Genomic DNA, 11,548 nt, shown 5'->3' with positions numbered 1-11,548 from the left:
TGGTAACCATTCATTTTTCAGTTTTCAGTTTATATTTACAAAAATTTTAAAAACTGTCATAAAAACTTGTTTGATAATTTTTTTGGTTTATAAATGATTGTCTCAGCTTATAAATTTGAGAAAAAAACGTAAATTCAAAAAATGAGTTTACGTTTTCAGTTTTCAATTTTTTTTTCAAATAATTTTTTTTCAATTTTTTTTTCAATTAATTATTTTTTCAAATAATTTTTTTTCAATTAATCTCTTTTTTTCAAATAATTTTTTTCCCAATTAAATGTTTTTTTCAATTTATTTTTTAATTAATTTTTTTTCAATTGTTTTCAATTAATTTCTTTTCAAATATTTTTTTTTCAATTAATTTTTTTCCAATTAATTTTTTTTTCCAATTATCTTTTTTAATTATTTTTTTTTTCAATTATAATGTGTGTGATCCCATTGTCATAAATAATAAAAATAAATATAAATATTTTAAGCCTAAACAAACATATTTTTTAGTTTATGTTTTTAAATTTTTTAAAACATTTTGTTCAAACCAAACGCATTTGTAATTTATATTTTTCTAAAATAAACAAAATCAAGTTTATGAAATTTTTATAAACATAAATAAAAAAATATAAACGTTACCAAACGACGAAGTGACCCATCTGTCAAAATTCGTGGAGTCGTCGCGGTCTTATGCATCATGCACCCTCTAGCTTACATTTTTTTAAGCTTTTGCTACTCCGCTTCGCCCCTAACAATTTCTGTGTATTTGGGAGGCAATTCATTTTCCCATCCATCCACTTTTGTCTAAAGATATTACAATTTTTATTTTGTGTTCAATTTCCATGGTCATGGGTTAATTAGACGGTTGATTCTTCTAGTTTGAACAAAATTCAATTTGATTCTGGTGGTTTTAATTTGAAAATTTTTGTTAATATAATTTTAATTTTGTTGCAATATGGTCTTCTGTTATGCGTTGTTAATATTTTAAACAGAAAAAAAAAAATCATGCCCAAAATTAAAGGGACTAAAATGAAATTCAAAACAAATTATAGGGATCACTGGTGTAATATATTCATTATCCCTGTGGTTTTTATAGTTCATTTTGAATTCCACTTTAGTTTTCTTAGTTTTGCACATAGAGTTTTTTCGTTCCAAATTCTAACGATAAGTTACAAAGGGATTACATTGCAACAAATTAAAAATGTAATATTCAAATTGTTTAAATTAAAACTACGGAAAGTAAGGTGACGCACTTAAACTATAGGGACTAAGGAGGTGTTTGTTTAGGGGCGATTGGAAGGTAAGATATGACTCCATGTCCATTCTATGTAATAATCCGATGTTTGGTATAAAAAATGTAACCCGGACTAGTAATCCAACCGGACTATCAATCCCTTATTTGTGAGATTATTGTGTCCCATAAGAAGTGTAAGATACAAAATGGTGGGATAACTTCTTCTCTGGACTAAAGGGTAAAATTATATTTTTGGCACTTCGAATTATTGTATTTAGTAAAATAAAATAAAATTTAAAAGTCTCAATTAAAATTTTAAAGAAATTTATTTAATTTTTATTGATGCTCTATTTATTTAATTTTTTTAAGGTTTTAGCCAAAAAATAAAATATAATTTATAACTCAGATTTAATATTCCTATTATTTAGTAAATAATTCAAAAAGATAAAATAATATTTTAAGCAGTTATCATTCTTCACAATATTTCAAACAAACGTATGATTCAATAGAATAATTATTTCCTGACATCTAATCTCATGACTAAACAAATATATGATATACATTCTTTCTAATCAAATAGTCCGGGGATTATATATCCCAGGATTAACAATTCGATGGATTACAATTGCCCCTTATCCAATTCATCTAAATAAACATGGCCTAATGGTGCAATTAACCCTATCATAAATAAGGCACATGTCAATTTTTCATCAATTTATGTAATACAAACTTTTTTTTTTTTTAAATTAGTAAAAATGAGTTTTATCGATGAAGGTCACGGTACAAGACATCAAATATATATCAATAAAGAAGTGAGTACAAAGCACCATAGTATAATTAAGCGATCCCAACTAAATTAATACTGCAAAATAAACTTATTCATAAACAACAATGATTCATCCCCCTTTTCCTCCCACCCCCTTTGACCCCCTCTCTCTCTCTCATTGGTTACATTTTCTTTTTCTTTTTCTTTTTTTTCCTGCTCCTCCAATCAGCACCCGCCACGTGGCAAAAGGGGGGTAAGGGGGTGACCCCCAAAAGGGGGTCCCAAGCATTATTCATAAATCTAATCATATACTAACATAACACTAAGTTGGTGAGAAACAATAGCCCACAATACAAAATTAGAAAACAAAGCAAGAGCTATAGACAAAACACTCACACTATAGCAGTAGCTAACAGAAACCATAACATTCACATTAGTGCATCGACTTGACTACTTCCAATCCCAATGAGCTTAAACTCTGTTCTGAATGAAGTGGCAAATGGGTGGGTATGAATAGGTTTGGGAGGGTCAAAACATGTTATATATTTAAAGTAGTTCAATTTAAATTCGTCCATTTAATATATGAGTTTAAACCGATTGAATTGAATTAGATATTGGTTGGACAATTGAATCCAACTAATCGATTTACTTCGTTTTTTTGTAAAATTATTATTTTTAATTTTTTCAATTTTTTAAAAAATATTTTTATTTAATTTTTTAATTTTTTCTTAAAATATATTTTTTTATTTTTTATTTTTTAAAAAATTAATTTTTTATATTTTTTTCTAAAAATATTTTTAATTTATTAAAATATTTTATTTAAAAAAAATATTTTTTCTTTTTTTAAAAAAATTATTTAAATTTTTTTAGAATTGTTAGAAGTGGTACCCATTTCGTCGAGCTTAAATGGGTATCAACGTCCAACTCATGTAAGCTCAATTTTAATTGGGTTGACAATGAACAACTCATTTAAGTCCCGGTTAATATAGGTTTTAAATGAATATAATTGGACGGATTCATGAATTTAGGTTGAGTTTGTCACCTTTAGGTGAAACGATCTTTGTTGATTTTATACCATCAAGTAGGGGTCATATTTGTTGGTGGGAGAGGGACTTCAAACTTCTTATGGTAGTTTGAAATAAAATTCAGAGAAATAAATTTGGGAAACAAACAAACAAATTTTATCAATTACTGAAAACAATTACGAAACAAGGTTAGAACTCTCTCTGTCTCTCCAACTCTTACACTCTTTTCTTCTTCTCTCCCACACTCTGAATTCTCAAAATACAATAGCTATATATAGATAAAACTAGTAATGTGAAACCATTAAATGCAAATGCAGCTAAGGTTGTGAATTTCAAACGGTTGCAACCACTGTTGAAAAACTTGATTTCAGCCTCCATACTTCTACTCTTAGGCCGGTGGAATTTTTTACTTATTTATTTTTATTATAGGTGAAGCAAGATTACTTCAGAACATCCCCCCTTAATATTGATTCGCCATGCTACTTCATCCCGAGCATTATCTTCATTCTGTTGAACATATCATTTTTCAATGGCTTCATGAAAATATCTGCAAGCTAATCTTGAGATTTGCAAGGAAATAATTACACCTCTTTATTTTTCACATGCTCTCGGATGAAATGATAGTGGGTGTCAATGTGCTTACCTCTTTCATGATAAATTGGGTTCTTTGCTAATGCAATTGCAGAACGATTATCAACATAGATCTCAATAGGATTTTCTTGTGGGAATCCTAAATGATTCAGTACATTTCTTAACCAAATTGCATGGCACACAGTTAAGTTAGCTGCAACATACTCAGCTTCGCAAGTTGACAGTGGCACAATAGCTTGCTTCTTGGACGACCAAGTGAACACTGTATTTCCCATAAAGAAAGCAAACCCAGTAGAACTCTTTTGTCCATCTAAGTCACATCCCCAGTCACTATCTGAATAGCCAACAAAACTGTAATTATCAGTTGGTTTTAGAATAAACAATCATCGATTGTACCTTTGATGTGGCGAAGAATTCTCTTTGTTGCATAAAGGTGTGACTAATCTGGTGTTTCCATATATCTGCTGATCAGTCCTACTCCATAGAGTATGTTTGGCCTGGTGCAAGTAAGATAGTGAAGACTTCCAACTAAGCTCTTGAAATAAGTTGGATCCACATCACCCGTCTTTGTAACTTTTTTGAGCTCCACTCCACTATCTACAGGAGTGTTCACTGGATTGCAATTCTCCATTCCATATCTCTTGAGAATTTCCTTGGCATAGCCACTTTGGGAAATAAAAATTCCATCTTTTCTTTGTGCCACTTCAATGCCGAGAAAATGAGTCATCAATCCAATATTTGTCATTTCAAATTTTTGGACCATGCTTCTTTTAAATTCTTTGAACAAGGTTGGATTGTTTCTAGTGAAAATTAGATCATCAACATAAATACAAGCAAGCAACATAATAGTGCGTGCTCATATGGGCATTTTTCAAAACCATTGCCATGAAAATACTGATCAATTCTAGTATTCCATGCACGCGGAGCTTGCTTCAATCCATAAAGTGCTTTTTTCAATTTGTACACTTTGTCTTCATGCCTATTCTGAACATACCCCGAAGGTTGTTCAATATAGATTTATTCTTCAAGAAAACCATTAAGAAATGCAGATTTCACATCAAGTTGATAGATCTGCCACTTGTGCTGGGCAGCCAAAGAAATCATCAGCCTAACAGCCTCCAACCGGGCAACTGGAGCAAACACCTCTCCATAATCAATTCCAGCTCTCTGCTTGTAACCTTTTGCCATTAATCTTGCCTTATAGCATTGCACTTCGCTTTGTGCATTCCTCTTTGTCTTGTATACCCATTTCACTCCAATGGGTTTGTGTCCCTCCGATAAACTGGTAAGCTTCCATGTGTCATTTTTCTCAATGGCATGAATTTTTTCATCCACTGCTTTCTTCCATTTATCTTCTTGGATGGCTTTTGAGAAAGTAAGTGGATCAGTAACTACGAGTAGGCAAAACAAATTCAGATCTTCTTCTTCTGTAGCTTCATATATCTCTTGCAAATTTCTCATTGGTCTTGGTTGTTTGAAAAAACTATCATCTGATGATGATGATGATGATGATGCATCACTTTTGTGAGAAACCGGCGATCCAGGTGCAGGTATTCTATGTGGAGGAGTTTGTGGTTTATCTTGAACTTCTCTTGTGATTTCAACTGGAGCCTTTGATGTTTCATCTTCAAGAATGAGTTCTGCATCTTTAACAACTTCATCATGATTCCAGTTCCAAGCATCTTCTTCTTCAAATATCACATCTCTACTCATGATCACCTTTCTGGTAATGGGATTATACAACTTGTATCTTATTGTTCTATCTCCATATTCGACAAGGATACATTTTTCTCCCTTATCATCGAGCTTGGTTCTTCTTGCTTCTAGAATCTTGGTGTACGCAACACACCCAAATATTTTGAGATGGTTGACACTTGGCATATGTGAACTCCAAGCCTCTTCTAGTGTCATAGAGTGAAGGTTCCTAGTTGGGCATCTATTTAGTAGATGCACAACACATGATACGGCTTCAGCCCAAAATTGCTTAGGCAATCATTTTCCTTTCAACATGCTCCTTGCCATATCTAAGATTGTGTGATTCTTCATTTTAGCAACATCATTCAGCTGTGGCATATAGGATGGTATTGTTTGATGCTTGATTCCATGCTCTTTACAAAATCTTTCAAAAACATTAGATGTATATTCTCTACCTTGATCTGACCGCAATGTTTTGATGTAGTAGACTCTTTGCTTTTCTACACAAGCTTTGAATTCTTTGAAGATACTGAACACCTCCGACTTTCTTTTAAGAAAATACACCCATGTCTTCCGACTATAATCATCAATGAAGGTGAGAAAATATCTATTATGTCCATTTTGACATTGGCTTCAATGGACCACACACATCAGTATGCACTACCTCCAGCGACTTTGTTGCTCTCCACTTCACTTCTTTGACAAAACTAGTTCTGTAATGCTTGCTAAGAATGCAGCTTTCACAGACTTCATTAGTATGAGCAATATGAGGGAGCCCTTTCACCATATTCTTTCTTGACAACTGCTTTAAGCTTTCCAAAGTTGAGATGTCCAATCCTCAAATGCCATAGCCAGTTTTTGTTTTTAATGATGGCACTTAAACACTTCATAGCATCATGTTGGATGTTCAATGCAAACATCCGATTCTTGGACATTATCACCCGAGTGACCAAATTATCATGAATGTCTTTAATGATAAGATGACAATCTTTCATGCTGATATCATATCCTTTTCTCTAGGAGTTGTCTCATACTCAAAATGTTGTTCTTCATGGAAGGAACATAATAAACATTGGAGATGTAATCATGATCTCCATTCTTAAGCTTGATCAGAATATTGCCTCTTTCTTTCACTAGAGTCTTTGAAAAACCACCAAATGAGACTTGTGCTTATATAATCTTGTCAAGCTCGACGAACAACTCTCTTTTACCACACATGTGATTACTGGCTCCCGAATCTAGATACCAAACTTTGTTTTGGTTTTCAGTATCTCCATGGTGGACAAACAATACTGTAGGTTCGACTTTGTTTGTTTCATGCTTGGCAAAATTTACTTTCTCTCTAGCTTCTGTTGCTGCTCTACCTTGGCATTTATTGCTGTAATGCCCGAACTTGTGGCAATGGTAGCACTGAATATTGCTTTTGTCAAATCCTAGTCAGTTGTTATAGCCACCTCCTCTTCCTTTTGCTCTTCTTATTGGAACAAAGTGTGGTTCACTTCTTCCTCCTCTGGTTGGACCTCTTCCGCCTCTTCCTCAAAAACCAGAACTTCGGTTATTGCATCCACGGCCTCTTCTTTGGCCTTTTTGTGATGTCCTCCCTTGCTCATTTTTGTCATCTCTGAAAGACAGCTTTGATTGAAGAGCTTACATTAGAGAACTTAAAGGAGTCTTCTTGTTGATCCTTTGTTCATGAATCTCAAGTGTGCCCATCAACTCATCGGTGGTCATGGCACTGAGATCCGTAGGCTCTTCTATTACTACAAATACATGCTCAAATTTGGGACTGAGTGATCGTAGAATCTTCTCTATCACTTGAAGAGATTCCATCTTCTCTCTATATCTTCTCATCTGATTAACAATGGTCAATGTTCTGTTGAAGTACTCAAAAATTGACTCATTCTCATTCATTTGCAGCATCTCGAATTCGCCACGTAACACCTAGAGTCGAACTTTGATCGTCTTCTCAATTCCACGGTGTGAATTGTGAAGAATACTCCATGCCTCTTTAGAGGTTGCTATTGCTGAAATTATCTCAAAGCTTGACTCATCAATGCATTGATAGAGTAGATACAAGGCCTTTTTATCTCTCTTCCTTGAATCTTTTAATGCTGTCTTCTGAGTTTCATTTTAATTTCGTTCATATTCGAGAGTAGCTGGCTCGTCATATCCTCAATCCACTAATTTCCACAAATCTTGTGAGGCTAGTAGGACTTGTATTTGAATACTCCAATTTTTATAGTTCTCCTTGCTGAGTTTTGGAAACTAGGGTTGAAAGAAATTGTTCTTATTGGCCATTGGTTGACTTTAAGAAATTTGTAAATTTTCAGGATGTAATTTGCAAATTCTGACTATACAGATGTATTCGGAATATTCCAAATAGTTGGAAAACACTATTGGATCACCAAAAACAGACTTCAAACAGCTTATATCTAGCAAAAATAGTTGAACGGTTTAGATCGGCGGAATCTGGAACTTCTAAGAAGCACTAGATAATTTTTGCGGATCGGATGGCGTCAGCGTGATGTCAGCGGCGTGGCAGCGTGGCTCGGCTTGGTCTGCGGCTTGGTGGCACGCCTCCTCTGCGACGTGGGTTGGCTTAACGGCTCATCTTGACGTCAATAATGACGTCGTCAATGACGTCAGCGCCTGGATACGGTTGCGGATCCGAGCTTATGGATCGGATCGTACGTTAGACGGTTCAGCCTTTGCAAATCTGGGCGAAGAAGACGCGTGGTAGCGCGTGGGTTCATTACTGTACGTGGTGACGACATTGAGGGCGCGTGAGGCGCGTGAGGTCTCTGTGGGACTCGGTTTTCAACGTGATTTTTTGCAGTGTGATCATCTCAATAAGACCTACACACTGGTGTGATCAAAAGTTTATTTCAATAACTTTGATTTCTGGGCAAGATTTGAAACGATGCTCTGTGCTACTGTTATTTTGAAAAAATAGGCCCTCCTGGAACTCTGATACCATTGGGAGAGGGACTTTAAACTACTTATAGTAGCTTGAAATAAAATTCAGAGAAATAAATTTAGGAGACAAACAAACAAACTTTATCAATTACTGAAAATAATTACAGAACAAGGTGAGAACTCTCTCTGTCTCTCCAACTTTTTTACTCTTTTCCTCTTCCCTCACACACTCTAAATTCTCAAAATACAATAGCTATATGTAGATAAAATTATTAATGTGAAACCATTAAATGCAAATACAGCTAAGACTATGAATTTCAAACGGTTGCAACCACTGTCAAAGCACTTGACTTTAGCCTCTATACTTCTACTCTTAGGTCGGTGGAATTTTTATTTTTTTTATTTTTTTTAGGTGAAGCAAGATTACTTCACAACAATATTCGTGTCGTGTTATTTCAGATTCGTGTCAGAAATATTTCAACACTAACCCAACTCGTTTTTTATTTAGTGTTATCATGTCTTGCTATTTTTGATCTATATTCGGTTCATATTGTGTTAACGTGTCATGTCAAAAAATTTCACTATTAACCAAAAATATCAGTTATAAATAACAAGAATGTTTTTATGAAACTACTAAAATATTTTTATAAATAACCAAAAAAATTTTAAAAAAAAATTTTACCAGTTAAATTTAATGAAACTACTCTCTATTAAATGAAATTATTTATAAAAATATTTGATTTTTCAACTTAATTTTATTTTCTTAACTTATAAAAATTATATTATATTATTATAATTTTTGCTATATATATTAACTCAAATAATAGACAAAAAATACATTAAGTTCAATTAAAAGCAAAAATAAAATCTATATTAAATTTAAAATTGTATTTTACATACTTTTTAATAAATTGGATGCAATTACGTAAGAGATTAAAAAATGTCATGATACCCTTTAGTGGAAATAATATTAAAATATGTAATTTTTCATTATACAAGTTATCCGTGTCTATTTTGTATTATACAGATTTAATATTAATCCAACCTGTTTAATATTCGTATTATTAGATCGTGTAATATACGCATTCGTCTTAAGAAATAGTCAATCTTAACCCACTAATTTCGTATACAATTTAAATTGTGTTATTGTGTGGTGTTTACCTTCAAGTGAGAAGAGGAAATCATTTTTAGAGTAATCCTTGATGTTGACTGAGTGCCTCACCCAAACCGCAACTCTGATTTTAATGGGTTCCACTAATTCCTTCCAATTTGGTTCCTTTTGGTTGAAGACTTTTTCGTTTCTTACCCGCCATAGAGACCATAGGACATCTAGTGGAAGTGCTTCCCAAATAGTTTTGCCCAGATTCTTGAACTTATGGCCATACCACCAAACTAAAAGGTCCTGGATTGATCTTAGAGAGATCCAGCTTAGGCCCCACCAATCAATAATTTCGGACCAAACCTTCGACGAGAAGGGGCAAAGCAATAGAAGGTGGTTAGGGATTCTGAATCAATCTCACAGAACGCACAAGGGTTGGAGGTGGGAATAATATCTCTGTTGAAGTGGAGTTCAGATGATGCAATACAGATCCAATAAAAGGTTCATATTGCTACAAATTGATAGTTTGAAGTTCTAAAGTATAATATTTAATAGTTTTGGTTTGGGTGGGGGGGGGTAAATTGTAATTTGTCATAGAGTTGAAAATGGATATTTTCACTATAAAAGTCCAAATTAAAAATAAATAAATAGATGAGGAAGATCAAATATTATAATTTTTAGTTTAAAGGGGTAAAGTAACACAAAGTGTAATTTAGGCTTGGTTTAACTATCATTTTGAGTTAAAAAAAAAAAAAGTATAAAATGACAAAATAAGTTAAATAGATTAATAAGACAAAATATTACATTCAATTTATAATCATTATACTTTTTCTCTTAAAAAAATTAAAAAAATTAAAAAAAATTCAAATTAAAAAAATTAAAATTATATTAATCAATGTCAGACAAAGCTTTAGTGCGAAAATTATCCTTAATGGAGTCATATAAAGGTCCTCCACATGCTGTCGTGTTTTTCATCCCAACGATGGGGACAGAGGGCCAGTCCATATATATTCACACTTCTTTGCAGTGATGGGACATCATATTTTGATAGGACACACATTTTGTATGGAGAAATCGAAATGTTCCGATCACAAAACAATAAAAAGTAACAAATCAAATATACAGAACACAACATTTACATGATTTGGAACTGTGTTTACATTTACATAGGAGAGAAAATCAAATCTACTACTATGCATAATAATAGTATTACGAAGGTCAGTCTTGTTGCGCACAAATCTGAGTTTCAGGATATTTTGAGAAGTTAGTTAAAAGTTTATTTTTTGATTTTTTTAATTTATTTTGTCTTTTTGTATGAGTAAGTTATGTGAGAGACGATGTGGTCAAAAATGGATAAAAAGCTGAATGTTGACTTTTTACCAGCTTCTCAAAAGAGCGCTCAATCACAAAATCAATGGAGCAAAATAAACAAGTACAAAAATACAAGATAAATGTGATTTGGGGTTGTTTGGGGTGTCATAAATAAGTGCACTTTTTGAATTTTTAGACTAAAAAGTTGAGGAAAAAAATATAGTTGTTCGGGTTAACTTTTGGACTTTTTATGAAAAAATGAGTATTAAAAAATTGTATAAATTAGTGTGTAGGAGTAGATTTGTTTTTTGGGTTGTACGGTTGTCCTTCATGCACAGATTGAATAGATGGTAAGAAGTAATTGTCTACTTTTCAGTCATTTCACTGGACGGTGCTTTTCGGCTGGTGGGGGCCATCACGGGTCCCGTTTTGATAATTTAAACCGTCAATGTGTAGCACTCGTCGAGTACTATATGCTTGTAAAAAATCATATTGATCGGATATCGATAGCTATCTGATCAGATTTATTTTTTTTCAATCGTTAATTGTAACACCATCTTTTTTTTTTTTTTTTATATAAAAAACTGATTTGATCATGTGGTTATCGATATTCGATTAACATGATTGTTTACAGACATATAGTACTCGGCGAGTTCTACACATTGAACGATTCAGATTATCAAAATAGGACCTGTGATGGGCCCCCCACAGGCTGAATAGTAGTGTGTTATAATTGCACCCCAACTGTGCAATTTTCCTTTTGAATTGCAGCACAGATCTGACTTATTGTGATTGATGAGTTGTATTTTTGTGTGTAAAATTAATTTTTAATATTTTTTTTGGTAAATAATGATAACTTTTTAACTTTTTGAGTAACTTTTTGATTTTTTGTCTTTTTTGAAAGATGCCAAACTTGGCCTAAGTAC

The sequence above is a fragment of the Camellia sinensis genome, chromosome 8, assembly GCF_055761805.1.
Source record: "Camellia sinensis isolate YWXY chromosome 8, ASM5576180v1, whole genome shotgun sequence".
Taxonomy (NCBI): domain Eukaryota; kingdom Viridiplantae; phylum Streptophyta; class Magnoliopsida; order Ericales; family Theaceae; genus Camellia; species Camellia sinensis.
Note: the sequence above shows the minus strand (reverse complement) of the source record.